We start from the raw sequence: 18272 nt of genomic DNA on the forward strand, positions 1-18272 counted from the left end.
TTATGAGTCAACAGTGATAACTATGGCACTCCCACAATGCATCTGCAGAGCACTTCCCTTTAGCCTTTGAGGAATTGTCAAGGAAGAGGCGACCAAGCCAGGGTGAAGAACAGATGGTTGGCAACCAGTTGGCCTCATTCAAATTCCAGCTGCTAAATTACAAGCTGGAGTACTTGGAGATAACAATAACTGTTCCTCCGTTTCCACATCTATCTGGTGGGGATTATAATGCCTACAGGATTAAATAAGATTAGACAGAAATCCAGAGAATAGTTCTAGAAGTCTCCTATGGCTAGCAAGCTCTGCCACCCACCTTTCTGGAAAAATGAGTGAGTCTGTGTGAACACTGAATTCACCACCACCACCACCACCACCACCACCACCACCACCACCACCACCTCCACCACCCCATTCTAGGGAAAAGCCTCTTGAGGATGCACTAGGATGGCAGGTCGTCTGTATGTGTTAATGGAGTTTTTGCGCCGTCCATTCCCACACCATCCCCCTGCCTATTGTCAAAGGGGTAGTTTCACAAAGCCGGTCAAGATGCCAAGGTGGGTTTGTGGCCTTGAAGGTTTCCTCCATGCCTGGGAAGTTTGTTCTGTTAGAAACCCCACTGAAGGCTAATGCCTGCAGGTTTTCATTTTCTGTTTCCTGCTGTTCCTACTTTTACTTCAGTTGATAGAATTCAGCCTCAGGCCCCTAAACCACCAGCCAACTCTTTTCTATAATCCAGGGTTCTGCAGGCCCTGGTGTGTGAGTCCAGACCCAGGCAATCAGGAGCCACCAGGCCTGAGGTTCGCTGCTGGAGGTGTCATAGCATAATTGAAATCTGACACACCCTTGGACAATTGGCAAGCCCTAAACTACTAGCTAAGACCATCCATCTCTGACAGCAGAAGGCTAGGGGAAGGCTGGGCACAGTGGTCCATGCCAATAATGCCAGCACTTGAAATGTAGAGAGGCCAGAGGATCAGAAGTTCAAGGTCATCTTGGTTATAAGTCCAAAGCCAACCTGAACTATGTGAGACCCTTCCAGAAGAAGAAGAAGAGGAGGAGGAGGAGGAGAAGAGGAAGAAGAAGAAAATTGAAGTGAGGCTCAAGATTTCAGGAAAAGCAAAGAGATGTTGTTCTTTGAAAGACAGGAAAGGCGTGTTGGGGATTTAGCTCAGTGGTAGAGCGCTTGCCTAGCAAGTGCAAGGCCCTGGGTTCGGTCCTCAGCTCTGAAAAAAAAAAAAAATGAAAGACAGGAAAGGAATATGAACAACTGGAGAGTCTGGAAAAAAATCAGTTTGCCTAGAAGCAGTTCTCATCGGTAACCAAGAGAAGGCACAGAGATGTGGGGGTGGGGAAGGAGAGAGAAGGCGTAGTCTCGAGGAAAGCTGGCTGGGTGAGCAGTTCCTGGGGAGGTGCTGGGCCTGGTAGAGCTCCATGGAGAGGTGAGAACAGCCAGGGCGGCAAGGGCCCTTCCAGGAGTTCCCCTGGACTTGGCTTGCTGGTTCTGTACCATGCTCAGCCTCCTTCCCTGGGAGTCCCAGTTCTCTGGGGGAAGCTAAACAGGACTCCCTTCCCTGTTTAAAATGAACATGGGGGTAAAGCCCAAGACTGTGGGGATGGCTGATACCCCAGAGAGTGGTGCACATACTGTTGCTAGGACACAATGCAGGATGCTCTTCCAAGAGTCTGGGAGCCCTTGGAGCTGCAGCCCATGAGGTCACCTTTCAGTTCTGCAGTACAGTTCAGCAGCCAGACAGTCACCACAGCCTGGAGGTGACTTAGTGGCGGGACTGGACAGGGCCCTCAGCCAGTGTCAGTAGTGAAGTGACAGTGACCTGGCAGAGGAGGGGAACAGCTCAAAGCTCTGTTCTTGACATCTGAAGGGCCCGAGTGCCAGTCCCAGCTCCTCACAGCTCTAAGAACTTTAAAAGTGACTTGGGCCCCATGCCTGAGTTTCCTCATCTGCAAACCAGGAGTAGGATTGTTGGGAAAACTGACCTACGTAGCACACGTGGCGTGCTCGATGCAGTGGCCGGCTCTGGGGAGTGGTTGGTGCTCACTGTCTATACTTTCCATTACCTTGGGCTCAGTCAGATCACTCAGCTAACAGGTGAGACACTGTCATAGGTCATGTCATAGGTTCTGAGGATCAAACGTAGTTCATGTGAATTTGTCCAGTACTCCCGGTTGCTCAGTGACTTGGTTGAAACTAAAAAATTTCACAAATAGCTTTACATCAAAATCAGCGACTAAGCAGACCCGAAGTTCTAAGAGCAGGGACAGAGAAGCCACTGTCTACTGTGGATGTGCCACCGGAATGCGCATTGCCACTTAAAGTTGCTGTAAGAGTTCCCCATGGCTGCTACAAGTCACCACAAATGTAATGGCTTCACACCAGCTCACGACTTGCAGCCCCAGAGCTCAGCAGGTGAAGGGCCTCAAAGGGGCTGATGGAAGGGTCAGCGGGCACGTTCTTTCTGTTGGCTCCAGGGAAACTGTGGCTCCCCATGTTTTCTGACGTCTAACCCTGTCTCAGGTTTTGGCTCCTAGACCCTCCTTCCATTTTCTGAGGCAGGAACAGCATCTTCCAGTCTCTGTCCGGTTTCCCTCTGTCTGTAGCTCTCCTCCCTTCCCTTAACCCCCTTCCTGCCCTCCCTTCTCGTTGCCCTTCTGCCGTTACTGTTTCTCAGACTCTTGTAGTTCCCTTGAGCCCGTGAGGAAAATGAAGGCTCGCTTTACCATCTCAAAACCTTGAATCATCCGTTCCAGCTAAATCCCTTTTTGAGCCCTGGGCTTCTTAAACTCAGACTAGAAGTTGCTACTTCTGTCTCTTTTTGTACGCTCTCTATTTTTTGACCAACCACAACTTCTGTTTTGTTTTGTTATGTTGGGTTGTGTTTTGCTTTGTCTTGTTTTTCGAGACAGTTTCCCTGTGTAGCTCTGACTGATCTGGAACTCACTCTGTAGACCAGGTTGGCCTCGAACTCACAGAGATCCACCTGCCTCTGCCTCCCAAGTGCTGGATTAAAGGTGTGCCCCACCACCGTCCGGCTTTTTTGTGTATGTGTGTGTTGTTGTTTTGTTTCTGCCACAACTTTTGGTCCTGGACCCTTAAGACAGGCTGTTTCTCCAACAACAGCATTAGGTGACTTCTTCAGTCTAGAAATTTCCAGCACCTAATCCTCCTCCATTTCCAGTGAAATACCAAGAATGCCTCCAGACACAGGGCAAACTTTCTGCTAAGAAAATTCCTAGCAAGTGGTCTTCAGTTCCCTGAATTCCCTAATGCATTTGTATCAAGTTTTTAATGTAAAAAGTCACTGCAAGTTCAATGGCTCAGACAAACACACATTTACTAGCTTATTGTTATGGAGGTCTGGATTCCAAATGATTCTTATTGGGTAAAATCCAGGGTTCTCAGGACTGGCGCCTCCTGCATTTCCTTCCTCAATCCTTCCAGAGACTTCCTGCATCACTCGGTCTATTGTCTGTGAACATCACCTACCATGTCGGGTTCTCTCTTCTACTGCTGTTGAGGACCCTGTGATTATGTTAGGGTTACTTGAAGAGTCCAGGATTATCTCTCTGTTTTGTTTTTAAACGTTTATGTATTGTTATTTTATGTGTATGAGCATTTGCCTTCACAAGCATCACACGCATGCCTGGTGTCTTTCTTAATAGGTCAGAATCCTCTGAGTCTGGGTTGCCCATAGGCAGACACACACACACACACACACACACACACACACACACACACACACGCACACACACACACACACACACACACACGCATGCGCGCTCACACACGCGCGCGCGCACACGCACGCACGCACGCACACGCACATGCACACACGTGCGTGCACACACTTAAATGACTTTTACAATACAAAGCACAGTTTACTCCTGTCATCACGGTGTTGCACACTCAAGACTGATTACTGAATTCTTTTTGTTTCTCTGTGTAGTTTTGGTGCCTGTCCTGGATCTCACTCTGTAGACCAGGCTGGCCTTGAACTCACAGAGATGCGCCTGGCTCTGCCTCCCGAGTGCTGGGATTAAAGGCGTGCACCACCACTGCCCGGCTCATTACTGAATTCTAAGTGGAAATCTCTGGCACGTTTTTCACTCAGCTGATTTCTGTAAGCACTCAAAACAACCACAACTGGGGCCATTTTTGACGAACACGCCTCCCCTGAACAATACTTGGCTTAAAATAGCTGCCAAAACTCCCTTCAAGGACTCACATGTAAGTCAGCTCCTTCTCTTGCCAGTAACCACCCTCTGGGAAGCCCATCACCGCATTGTGACACACATGGTAGCGCCACCGTCTCCCCTCCTCGATCCCACACTGAGTCTGTCGCAGTTTGTCTCCTGCAGACTTCTTCCTGTCCATCCCCACAGTCACAACCCTAGGTCTGAGCAGCTGCCACACCAAAGCTGCAGAGGCCTCGGCAGACACTGCCGGTCACCCCACTTCTCTCACCGCACAACCCTCACTTTCCAGTGACACAGGACACGCAGGAATGGTGGCCCTGATTCTGCACCTCACACCTGCGATCTCTGAAAGGTGTGCTTATCACTGGGAAGAGCATGATGAGCTTCCTAGTTCAGTCTTTCTCAGCTCCTGAATGAGAGCATCCTCACTGGGGACTGAAAACTATCTTGAACCATAAGGTTCCACAGAATTGCAAGTCATGCCCGGTAAAAGGAATAAGGACGGTAGGTCCCCGATGCCAAAACTGTTTGGGACTCCCAGGCCCAGATTTCTTGATTTCAGTGGTGGCGCACACCTTTAATCCCAGCACTCGGGAAGCAGAGGCAGGCAGATCTCTGTGAATTCAAGGCCAGCCTGGTCTACAGAGTGAGTTCCAGGACAGCCAGGGCTACACAGGGAAACCCTGTTTCAATTCTGGGCTCTGGTTTATGACAGGCTCTAAGAACAGAGCTTTGTTAGCACTGGATGCTTATCTGGGGTTGTAGCCCCACAGGGGAGCTCTTGCCTAGCATGTGCAAGGAGCTGGTTCCAGTTGCCAGCGTCTGTCTGTCTGTCTGTCTATTTATTCATTGTGGTGCTGGGGACTGAACTGAGGATCTCACAACACGCTAGGCAAGTGCTCTGCCAACTGAACTGTATCTACAACTTCAACCCCCAGCATCAAAAGATAAGCAAATGAGTGGAGAATAAATAAATGTATAAAAGCACAGACACAGCACAGATCAACAGAGTTTTGCTCAGTGAACAATGTAGCCACTTGCCAGGTCTGTATCCCAGAAGATCCCTGTTGAGTCCAAGCGAATTATTACCTACCCTCTGAAGGTACCTGGGTCAACAAATATTACGTTTTTTGTTCGTTTGTTTTGTGTTTTTCGTTTTTGTGAGACAGGGTTTCTCTGTGTAGCTCTGGCTGTCCTGGATCTCACTCTGTAGACCAGGCTGGCCTTGAATTCACAGAGATCTGCCTGCCTCTGCTTCCCGAGTGCTTGGATTAAAGGTGTGCGCCACCACTGCCTCGCTCAAAGATTGGTTTTTAGAAGTAAACGTTTCATGATGTGTACACATAAAAAGTACACAAATCAAGGTTGCTGCTGGATGTGAACACGTATGTAAACAACAACCTGATTTATCAACAGAATAAAGGTGTGCACCATCACTGCCCAGCGAAGCAGGAAGTTTGAAGAATGCTTCACAGGGTCCTCTCCATTGTGCATCTTCTAAAGGGGAATGATTAGGAGAACAGGGCTGCACCGCTGGCCTCTCCGAGCACACTCTCAAGCTCTGTGTGGGAAGAGTAACACTTTCTAAAGGTGTCTGTCTGTCCCTGCCATAAAGGATATTAAGAACAGGAATCAAGATGAGTAATTAGATGACCTTTAAAAATCTTGAAAACAGAAACATGCCAGATGTGGTAGAACACACTCCAGTAACGTCTTCTTCACTCAGGAGGCTGTTAGGAGAATCATGAGCTCAATGCCAGCCTGAACTACACAGTGAGACCCTGTCTTAACAAAATAAAAAATAACACAAGTGCTAAGTGGTTAAAAGCTCTTGCTGAGGATCCAGGCTCAGTTCCCAGCACCCACACAGCAGCTCACAGCCATCTGTAACTCCAGACTCAGAGGATTCTGACCTATTAAGAAAGACACCAGGCATGCGTGTGATGCTTGTGAAGGCAAATGCTCATACACATAAAATAACAATACATAAACGTTTAAAAACAAAACAGAGAGATAATCCTGGACTCTTCAAGTAACCCTAACATAATCACAGGGTCCTCAACAGCAGTAGAAGAGAGAACCCGACATGGTAGGTGATGTTCACAGACAATAGACCGAGTGATGCAGGAAGTCTCTGGAAGGATTGAGGGAAGGAAATGCAGGAGGCGCCAGTCCTGAGAACCCTGGATTTTACCCAATAAGAATCATTTGGAATCCAGACCTCCATAACAATAAGCTAGTAAATGTGTGTTTGTCTGAGCCATTGAACTTGCAGTGACTTTTTACATTAAAAACTTGATACAAATGCATTAGGGAATTCAGGGAACTGAAGACCACTTGCTAGGAATTTTCTTAGCAGAAAGTTTGCCCTGTGTCTGGAGGCATTCTTGGTATTTCACTGGAAATGGAGGAGGATTAGGTGCTGGAAATTTCTAGACTGAAGAAGTCACCTAATGCTGTTGTTGGAGAAACAGCCTGTCTTAAGGGTCCAGGACCAAAAGTTGTGGCAGAAACAAAACAACAACACAACACATACACAAAAAAGCCGACGTGGTGGGCAACACCTTTAATCCAGCACTTGGAGCAGAGGCAGGTGGATCTCTGTGAGTTCCAGGCCAACCTGGTCTACAGAGTGAGTTCCAGGTCAGTCAGAGCTACACAGGCCACACTGCAGCTTCCACAAGATCCTTCTTCCTCTTTTAAAAAACTTGTTTTGTTTTGTTTTGTTTCTTTTGTTTGGTTTTTCTTTTAAATTTGGTTTTGGTTTGGGGGCGGGAGTTGCAAGGGCAGAGGGCAGATTCCGGGAGACAGGCAAGTGAGTAGGATAGAACGCATGGTGTGAAATCCACAGAGAGTCAATAAAAGTAAAAATGAGATTGTTCAAGAAAGAGAGAAGTTGCATGTGAGCGGCTGAAGAGATGGCTCAGGGGTTGAGAGAACTTGATCCTGTGGAAGAGTTCCAGGGCCAGCCCCCATGTGGTGGCACACAACCACTCGTAACTCTAGTTCCAGGGCATCTGATGCCCTCTACTGACGTCTGGGGCACTGCATACATATGATGCACACACATACACGGGAGCAAAACATTCACACACATAAAATACAATAAACAAATCCATGTTTTAAATTTTTATTTTAAAATGAAATTGCAATGCCGTTAGGAAATTTCCTGCCGTTAGGAGAATGAGAACCTTCTATTGGGGTTGCCTGCATTCGGGCAAATGTCATGAGTAAGGACGTGGGCTTGAGCAGCCAGTTTGCTTTGACATTTATTGATCTTTTATTGACTAGGCATTTGTCCAACACACTGATTATCCACAAACTTATTTACAAAATCTGGAACCCAGCATGTGGGGGACATAGGCAACAGGTGTCATCCCAAACGGTAGCTCACGTCTAGGCAGGAAGCAATTCTGGTAGCAGGAATAAACCAAGTGCTGACAGACAAGCCCGTCTGTGATGTGTGGAAGCCTTGGTGACCCATGAGTCATACATGGAGGGCTGATGCCATCTTGATCGATATAGAATGTAGGCAATATAGAGTGTGGGCATCGGAGGCCATGGAACCAGTGTGGGCAAAGGCACCCCTGTGAAAGGATCTGAGTACTTCAGACTCCAGTTGGGAGCTTAGGGGAAGTGTGGGGACATCCATGGCCTGTGCTCAGTCACGGACACATGTGAATGTAACATTTGTTCAGCGAGGCCATCGACAGACCTCAAACAGGCGAAGGAGCTGCAGAGAGGGCATTTTAGCGGCCCCTGCAAGAGTCTAGGAGCCAAAGGCCTGGGCTGCAAAAGTGGCTGCAGCCATGGAAGCAGCTGGGAGACAGGAAGGAAGCAGAGAAAGGAAAATGACGTCTGTGCGTTCCTGAATGCAGTCAGGATGCAGAGGGCAGATTGAATCTGGTCTTGGTGTGTGGACAACTAGGGTGACCTTGGCCTTGAAAGGCTCACGGGGGAGAAGATGAGTTGGATGGAATCACACACAGTCAGGTCAGGTCTTAGTAACCAGGCTCTGGATTTCGAGCTGTCTCTGTACCGTGGGGCCTTTGTGTCCTAGAGTACATTTCTTCCCACTTGCTGGCCAAGCAGTTCTGAAAATAAGTGGAAGGCAGACACAGATGCAGCCTCTGAGATTCATTCTTAGCGTGGCCTGCTTATCTGTGAGTGCAGTCATGTATTGGTGTGCTGACAGACGTCCGTGAGGGACAGAACTGCTCTGTCTGTCCGTCTGTCTCTGACTGCCTGAGAGCTGGCTGGGGTAGAGAGCTTCGTGGCTTTACCAGTTAACTAGCTCTGAGTCCTTGGAGGGTCTCTGTCTATAAACCCTAGAGCTTCTTCCACAAAGGTGACATCTTATCTGCTTTGCAGGATGATGGGGGGATCAAATGAGATGATAGTTTGCAAAATGCCTGCTTCCCTCCCTAGCCTGGAACACGAAATCAACACTAGTGCCCTTCCCAATTTTTTCTTAATTACATTAGGAAATTTATTGTATATATTTGTGTGTATGTAGTTGTGTGTATATATGTATGTGTGTGTATATGTATGTATGTATATGTATATGTATTTATTTGAGTGTGCCTGATTGCGTGTGTGTATGTATGTATTTGTGTGTGTCTGATTGTATGTGTGTATATATGTATATGTATGTATGTGTGTATGTATGTATATAAATGTATGCATGTATGTATGTGTGTGTATGTATGTATTTGTGTGTCTGATTGTATGTGTGTATATAGGTATATGTATATAGTGTGTGTGTATGTATGTATATGTATGCATGTATGTATGTGTGTGTATGTATGTATGTAAGCACAGATGTGTGGGTGTGAGAGGACAACTTGTGGGAGTTGTTCCCTTCCACCACATGGGTCTTGGGTAGATCTCAGACTGTCAGGTCTTGGGGTAGATCTCAGACTGTCAGGACTTGGGGTAGATCTCAGACTGTCAGGTCTTGGGTAGATCTCAGACTATCAGGTCTTGGGGTAGATCTCAGACTGTCAGGTCTTGGGGTAGATCTCAGACTGTCAGGACTTGGGTAATCTCAGACTGTCAGTCTTGGGTAGATCTCAGACTGTCAGGTCTTGGGGTAGATCTCAGACTGTCAGGACTTGGGGTAGATCTCAGACTGTCAGGTCTTGGGGTAGATTCAGACTGTCAGGATTGGGTAGATCTCAGACTGTCAGTTTGGTAGATTCAGACTGTCAGGTCTGGGTAGATCTCAGACTGTCAGGTCTGACAGCAAGTGCCTTTACCCCCGAGCCGTTTCCCAGCCCCCACTTGCTCTTCTTGTGTGAACGGGGATTAACATTGCCTGTATCGTCTTCAGTGTACCAGGGTTCGAGGTCATAGCTCTTCCTGAGCCCAGGGGTCATGACACACAAGTGAGGTCACATGAATGTCAAGAGCCAGATCTCTCAGCTCAAGACCCACAGCAAGCGCTCCTGACTCCGGAGCTGCTTTCCGGGTGAGTCAGAATGGCGATGCAGCCCTCCTGCCGCAGCTTTGGTAGAGCTAACTGAAAGAGCTCATTGTTTCATGGGAAGGAGAAAAATGGCTAAAACAAAAGTCAAAGGGCTTGTATTATTTCAGAACATTCTTTCTGTGCCCCCGAAGCGTCACTGAAGCCGCTTGGATGGAATGAACCTCTATTTCTCACACAACAGTTCTCCTCATTTGCTCAGAGTTGAAAGGACTGTCCTCAAAAGCCGATTCATTTTCCACTGAGAGATGATGCGTGTTCTTCAGACGCCAGCAGCTATCAATGCCAAACCAAGAAACCACCATTGACCCGAGGATAAGCAGCAGCTTATTATGTGAAAAATCCCTATTGTCTGATACTAATAACACTATTATTATGCATTTATATAGTATCCTTTCTGTTTTTATTAGCACATATTAATTACGTATAGTAACAGGTTCATTAAGACTTTTCATACACCTATTCAATGTTTTTGGACTACGTTTGCCCCATTACTTTCTTATCTTTTCTTACCTTCCCACTCAGCCTCTTCCTCTTCTAGATAATTCCTCTTCTATTCTCATGTCTTAAAATCTTTAATGGGGTTCACATGGAGATGGAGGGCAACCTTGTAGAGTCAGTTTTCCCAACCAGATCTCCAGGCTTGAGAAACAGGCACTTGTATTTCCTGATCCATTTCACTGGCCTTTATGTCTTCATGTGGTTCTCTCTCTCTCTCTCTCTCTCTCTCTCTCTCTCTCTCTCTCTCTCTCTCTCTCTCTGTGTGTGTGTGTGTGTGTGTTCTAATGTTCTTTACAGGAACATAGGCACCTTACAATGACTACGCCATTAGCAACCTAGAGATCCTCACGGACAGGGCCTGGGAGCTTGTCTCTGCTCCATGGGGGAATGTTAACAGGCCCACCCAACCTCATGCAGATCTTGTATAGGTAGCCACAGCTGCTGACATTTCACACATGCTACAGCCATCCAGGCCCAGAAGACAGTGTTCACAACACCCCACCCCTTCTTCCAGCTCTTTGATGCCATTTCTTTATTTTTAATGGCTTTTTAAACTTTAGCTTACAGTACAATTCATTAATTTTAAAGGGTACAGTGTGATAACTTTCAACAAATACATGGCTCCACCATAACCACAATGTAAGCACTTCCATAGCCTCTTAGGTTTCCCGTTGGCCCCTTTTCTTACCACAAGCCATTAGAACCATTGATCTGCTTCCTGCCATGTAGTTTTGCCTTTTGTTGAATTTCATATAATCAGAAGAATTCAGAACACAGTGTTTTTGTGTCTGATTGCCTTCATTTGGTGTGATTCTGAGATTCATCTAGCAGATCACTCCTCTAATAGCTCAGTGGGAGTCATTATGTGAATGGACCATAATTTGTCTCCTGTTCATCAGCTGATAGTCATTGCATTGTTTCCAGTGTTCAGTTAAAAAGCACAGCCTCTGTAAGCACTGAGAAATAGTTGCTGTGTGGATCATGCTCTTGTCTTCTGAGTAAGTATCCAGGGTCTGGGGTTGAAGGAAGGGTTTCCCAGGGTGTGCGATTTCCCTAGAAGCGTGGGTGAATGGAGACAGTGGGTCATCTTGTGCTGTGGTATTTTGGTGAGGTGTAACTTTATGAGAAGCCACCAACACACCATTGCATTTTTACCAACAAAGTGAGGGTTCCATTGTGGAAGGGGGAGACTTTTCCTGCTAAAGACCATTTCTTGAACTCTCAGCATTTCCCGGATGCCTGTCGTTCTTTGTCTATGGTTTAGGCCTGTGAGTTTTCCCCATTACTTGTTAGTGTGTCCACTGGTGGTGGTGTTCAGCTTCTGTTGAGGCAGCCATGAGATTTCATGGGTGTTGCCTCTCTAACATTTTTAGCAACCACGACCTCATGGCAACCTTCTTGTCTTTCTGGCTGTCGTCATCTTCCCACCCCCTCTTCCTCGGTGACCCTGAGCCTTCTGTGCAAAGAAATGTGCTGTGCATGTGCCAGCTGGGACTGGGCACCGACGTCTCCTGAGCTCTTAGTTGTGCTTTTCTGTAATGGTCTCTGTTGCAAAGACAAGCTTCTTTGATAAGGGGTGAGAACTTATCTGTGAATATAAGGATAATAATTTAGAGTATAGTTAGGAATTGTGCTGCTTCAGTGTAATGTGAATCCTAATTGGTCTTAATAATAAAAACCTAGAGCCAGATATTGGGGTAAATGCTGAAAGATCAGAGAAGCAGAGCAGCCAGCCACTAGAGTTCTTACCTCTACCTAATCCTCAGCCTGAGAGGGACTGAGCTGCTGTCTCCTCCCACCTTATATTCCTCTCTCTGCCCAGTCATATCACATCCTGTCTCCACCTCTCTAGTGCTGGGATTAATGGTGTGTGCCTCCCAAGTACTGGGATCAAAAGCATAAGATCCCAAGTGCTGAGATTAAAGGTATGCGCCACCATTGACTGGCTTCTATGGTTAACTAGTGATCTCCAGGCAAGCTTTATTTGTTAGAGGACAAATAAAATAATCACACATTTCCCGTTTTTGTCTAAAATAAAAAAGAAAGTTATAACTAACATAGAAAAACTATATACAATAAGTACCATAATTATATACAATATATACAGTCTATAAACATATCAACAACAACTAGAGTCCATTAACAATTGAAAAATTCAGAGAAAATGCTCTATATCTTTCCTATCTTGATGAATCCAAAAGGTTGTACCTAATTCACTTAATATTCTAACTTGTATTACCAAAATTATCTTTTAATGTTTCTCAACCTTATACACTTCACACCTCTTTAGTGAATTTCTTTTCTGAATCTGGTAACAAGGAAAACTATAACTATAACTATAAAGTCTTCAACTCCATCAGAGACCTGAGTAAGCAGAATGTGCAAGCAAGTGACTTCCAAAAAATGTGAGAAATGACAGAAACAGCTGACTGCCTGGACCCAAGGTTTCTTTGCAACATTGGGGCTTCTATCTTCGGCCTACAGCCTAATATCTAACAGACTTATCTGTGAATCAGGATTTTCTGAAGGGCCTTTCTACCTTGTTGTGGCAAAGTTTTGCAGTTCTTTCTTTTGTGTCCTGCTTGTCCCATTTGGACAACACACTGTCAGTAGTCAAGGCAAGGGTATTTTCTTGCCCAGTGGCTAACTTTTGCCACAAAGAAAGTAAACTCCACATGGAGTTTCAAAGCCTATCATCTTCTCTGAAGCAGATTGGTGCTGCCAGGAGCAGACATGTCTCATTGTCATAAAAAAAAGAACCTATGTTATTAAAATATCTTAATTGCCATGTTATGTAGATTGCTGAAGTGTTTGAAGACACCTGTCTACCATATATATATATATATATGTATATATATATATATATATATATATATATATATATATATATATATATTGACCTTGAAAACATACCTAACACGACTACAAGTCTAATTGTAATAGGTACTAATGACTAACCTGCATTTCTTTATTATCCTAAATGGTTTGTAATAATAACTTTCAAGAATTAGCAATTTGCATTACATTGTTAAATGAGATGTATAGATACAATACCTTGAACAAGATTAGAAATGTATGTACAGTATGTTCTAACAAAAATAATCTCAACATTGTGTCAGTATGCAAAGATCCATATCAATGTAAAATATTTAAAACAAGTAGTTGCTTTTTCAAACTGATTCAGTAATCTACTCTTTATCCCAGCATTTCTATATCCCCTTTTTTCTTTTTTCTTTTTCAAAACAAGAATACTAAATCTAATCTCCTTTGTTCAGCTTTAAAAAAAAATCATTACCAATAACAACTTGTAACCAACCACCCTAAACAATGACAAATATTCATAGCCCATTGGAAGGCCAAAACCACCCACCCCACCTTGCTATGAAATGTCATTCTGTATGCTATGAATGTGGTTTGCTCTGATTGGTTGATAAATAAAACACTGATTGGCCAGTAGCCAAGCAGGAAGTATAAGTGGGACTAGGAAAGGGCTGGGAAGAGAAAAGGAGTGAGGAGTCACCAGCCAGACACAGAAGAAGCAAGATGACAAGGCAGAACTGAGACAAGGTACCAAGCCATGTGGCTAAACATAGATAAGAATTACAGGTTAATATAAGTGTAAGAGCTAGTCAGTAATGAGCCTGAACTAATGGCTGAGCAGTTATAAATAATATTAAGGCTCTGAGTGATTATTTTATAAGTGACTTTGGGTCCATGGGGGCCAGGTGGGACCTAAGAATCATCCGATTACACCACCGTTGCGAATGTGAGTGTCATGTTCTTAAAATTACTTTCTGCAGCTAGGTGGTGGTGGCACACGCCTTTAATCCCAGCACTTGGAAGGCAGAGCCAGGCGGATCTCTGTGAGTTTGAGGCCAGTCTGGGCCTACAGAATCTACAGAGCGAGATTCAGGACAGGCACCAAAGCTACACAGAGAAACCTTGAAAAAAATTATTTCCTGCTATCTGGGGGTGACAGCATCTTTAGGGGATCCTGAACAGAAAAGGTTGGGTTAATTGTCAAGTCCTGAGAGAGGTAGCTGTATCATTTGTTGCCCAGTCATGGCATAATGGGAAAGTGTAGGGCTGGTCTCAAGTCCTGGTTAGAACAGTCTGTGAGGCTGGATCATCTCAGCTAGCCACCTCAAAAAAAGCAGTTTGTAGTCCAAAGCCAATATGTGGATGGTGTTTGTCAGCTTAGTGGTATCATCATAGTCCATGTGTAATCATCATTGTGGGACCCCATCCTCCTTTTGGAGACTTTAAAGGTCTCTGTTAGGCGTGGTCATGGTTCATTGCAGAACTTAAACATTTTAAATGTCATATGCAGCAGATCTCAAAGAGGTTAAAGGATCAATATTTGTTATGTATATCAGGAGTACAAAAACTTAATTCCTAGTTACCTGATAGAGACTCAAACCTGAAATCATGTACAGGAAGCTAGATGAAGCCTTTTTTATATTTTTGGTTGTGAGCCTAGCCTTTAACGGCTGAGCTATCCCTCCAGCCCAGATGAAGCTTTTTTAAAAAATTAGCTAGTACTCTATATGACCATTAATATCATGACAAAAAGTTTAATATATATGAGACTTAGGAGTTTTTACTGAGTCTTAACGAGCTTCCCTCTAGATGGAAGGTTTCAAATGGAGAAAATTGATATGAAAGACGGTGGCCTCACCTGTTCAGTTCCCCACAAGTGCCCTTGGCCACATCATACCACAGAGCATGTGTCATGGTAAATACATAGGATGTGAAACTACATCCTAACAACTGAGTAAGAACAGTATTGATCTTATAAATTCTTAAGAAAGGTGTTAAAGAGTAAAAATAAAACCAAAGGATTATGAGATCAGTGGCAATAAAATAGTCCCTAAATTTTGGGTTTTCTTTTGTCCCATATCAGGTGACTCTTCTGACATGAGACAGAGATTTTGGATTTTACTTTAACAAACATGCTTGGGTTTAGAGAAGGAGAGAGCCACACTTCAACTCCAAAACCAGCTTTAATTTTTAAATGGACTGGGACTACAAAAAGACCATTTGCATTATAAGTCTATAGAGAACAGCAGAAACAAATGTTTAGGAAGATTTATGAAATTTTATCCTGTTAGAAATGTGATACATCAGTAGGCCAATTTACTCTTTTTTTTTTTTTTGGAGCATTTTTTCTAGATGATTTGTCCTTTTTCTTCACATGTCTCATTTGTCTAGTGGTCTTCAGATTCCTCAGCCTTCATTCTCCTGAAAAGATAAAAGCCACACCCTTCCCCAACCCTAATTTGGGGAGGTTCCATTTTGGCAAGCTATATTTGATCAATGAAAAGCATTTGTTAGTCTTAAAGTTTGTTTAGATTGAACAGCCATGCTGTTGGATGAACTATCACCTCTTATAATCAAGAAGTCTCTCTTCTTCAAATCAAACCTTTATCAATTTTGATAATATCCATTGATTTTCTTCTGCTGTGTAAACAAAGGCAAAACTTCTTCCCCAACATAACACATATTATGGTTTCCATTCTGAAGTCAGCATATCTTTAAAGTATACAAGCTGATTTAATTCTGTAGATTTTTTCTATTATCCAATGTCTAGTTACCTGATGTTTATTCCTTTCTCATTAGCATTTAGAAAATTCAAAGTTAATAGAGCATTATGCAGTCTATTTCTGAGGGTCTTTGTTACCCCTTTATGTTTATTTAGCACATCCTTTAGAGTTCTGTTTGCTCTTTCTATAACTGCTTGCCCTGTAGGACTGTGTGGTATACCTGTAATATACTTTATATTGAAATAAGCAAAAAACTGTTTCATTTTACTAGAGACATATGCTTGAACATTATCGGTCTTATTTTGTACAGGTATTCCCATGACAGCCATAACTTCTAGCAAATACATAATTACAGAATCATCTTTTTCAGAATTCAGAGCAGAAATCCTGAATAGGTATCAATTGTATGGTGTACATATTTTAATTTTCCAAATTCTACAAAATGAAACACATCCATCTGCCAGATTCCATCCCTTTGAGTACCCTTTGGGTTACTTCCTGTAGGTAGTGGAGTTTGGTTATACAAAAAACAAGTAGGACATTTCCTTATAATTTCCTTGGCTTGTTACCAAGTGATGGAAGAATTCTTTTTCAAACTCTTGTTATTGACATGGTGAGTTTTTTTTTAAAGAAACTCTGAGGCTTCCAGCACATTTCCTATCAATAATTGATCAATTTCATCATTACCTTGTGCTAGAGGGCCTGGCAAACCCATATGGGATCAGATGTGTGTTATATATAAGGGATGATTCCTATTCCTGATATTTCTTGTAGCTGAATAAATAATGAAATTAATTTTGACTCATCAGGAATAAATTCAGCAGTTTCAATGTGTAAAACAACTCTTTCTGCATACTGAGAGTCAGTACTATTTTAAGAGGTTCTGTAACGGGCAGCTGTGGAACACGTCTTTAATCCCAACACTCAAGAGGCAGAGCCAGGCAGATCTGAGAATTCAAGGCCAGCCTGATCTACAGATCGAGATCCAGGACAGGCACTAAAACTACACAGAGAAACCTTGTCTCAGGGGGAAAAAAAAGAGGTTCTGTAAAATACATTAATAGCACCAAAATAGCATATAATTCTGACTTTTGGACAGAATCATAAGGGCTTTGAGCCACTTTACTTAAATTTCTTGATTAATAACTGCCTCTCCTATCCAAGCATCATCATGGTTATGAGACTCAGTATTGATTATATCTTGGATCTAGTCTTCCAAGGGTGCTGATCTTGCCTTTAATGGCCTAAATACCCTTTGCATTGTGCATCAGGATTTTTAAAAACCAGAGATTCCATTCGTTTCCATGTGAACTATGAACCAAAGGCTGAGGGGCCCCCAACTGGATCAGGCCCTCTGAATGGGTCAGACAGTTGATTGGCTTGATCTGTTTGGGAGGCATCCAGGCAGTGGGACCAAGTCCTGTGCTCATTGCATGAGTTGACTGTTTGAAACCTGGGGCTTATGCAGGGACATTTTGCTCAGTCTGGGAGGAGGGCACTGGACCTGCCTGGACTGAGTCTACCAGGCTGATCTCAGTCCTCAGGGGAGGCTTTGCCCTGGAGGAGGTGGAAATGGGGGGTGGGCTGGGAGAGGGGAGGGGGCAGGAGGGGGGGAGAACAAGTGAATCCGTGGCTGATATGTAGAACTGAATGGTATTGTAAAATAAAATAAAAGGAAAAAAACCCCAGAGATTCAATTATTATTTTCTAGCTTCTGAATTTGGGTTCTATTTGCTGCTGAAGTCAATCTTTGTAAGAAATAAGTGAATGTTTCTTTTGGGCCCTGTATCACTTTAGTAAATGACTCAGTTTTCTTTCCTACTTCTTCAATTCTGTCCCAAGCATTCAAGGCTGCTGTGTGGCATAAAGCCAGGGTGTGGTCATCATATAGAGACTGCCTTTGTACATTAGTGTAATCTCCCTCTCCAAGGGGTTGATCTTGGGAGATTTCCATACCTCTAGCCCTACTTCGTTGTTCAGTGGTCTTAGCCTCATCTTTCCACCAGGTCCTCCACTGTAATTGAGGACCAGGCTCTAAGACTGCTGTAACCATGTTTCTCCAGTCTTGAGGGATAATTCTATTACAAGTTGACCATGAGTTTAACATCTGCTTCACAAAAGGTGAATGCATGCCATATGAGACTATCGCTTCCTTGAATTTCCTGAAATCTAACATTTCCACAGGGGTCCATTCAGCTCTTACACAGCCTTGGGGATATATATCATTTGGTAGTTCCTGTAAAGTTACTAGATAAATTAAGGTTGGCTGTTTGAAAACCTTAGGCTGCTGCTCTCTAGCCTTGTAATGCAATGCTGAGATTGGTTCTGTTTTAAATTCTACTGCCTGAGTCTGAATATCTCTATGATCTGTTTTAGTAAGTTTTTCTAAAACTTTTATCTTGGCACTCATATTAACCAACTTTTTAAATGATAAAACAAAAATGATCAAACAGATAATATTTATAATTATGTAAATCCCATTTAAATTAATTATGCTCTGATTTAATTGTTCTATTTTCAAACTGTCCAGC

At 43.7% G+C, this 18272-nt stretch overlaps 1 protein-coding gene across 1 annotated transcript in view; it reads left to right on the plus strand.

Annotated features, from left to right (window-relative positions):
* The window catches only part of Matn2 (matrilin 2), a 149024-nt gene that overhangs the window by 745 nt on the left and 130007 nt on the right, over positions 1-18272 (plus strand).

Source organism: Peromyscus leucopus, chromosome 20 (assembly GCF_004664715.2).
Source record: "Peromyscus leucopus breed LL Stock chromosome 20, UCI_PerLeu_2.1, whole genome shotgun sequence".
Lineage (NCBI taxonomy): Eukaryota > Metazoa > Chordata > Mammalia > Rodentia > Cricetidae > Peromyscus > Peromyscus leucopus.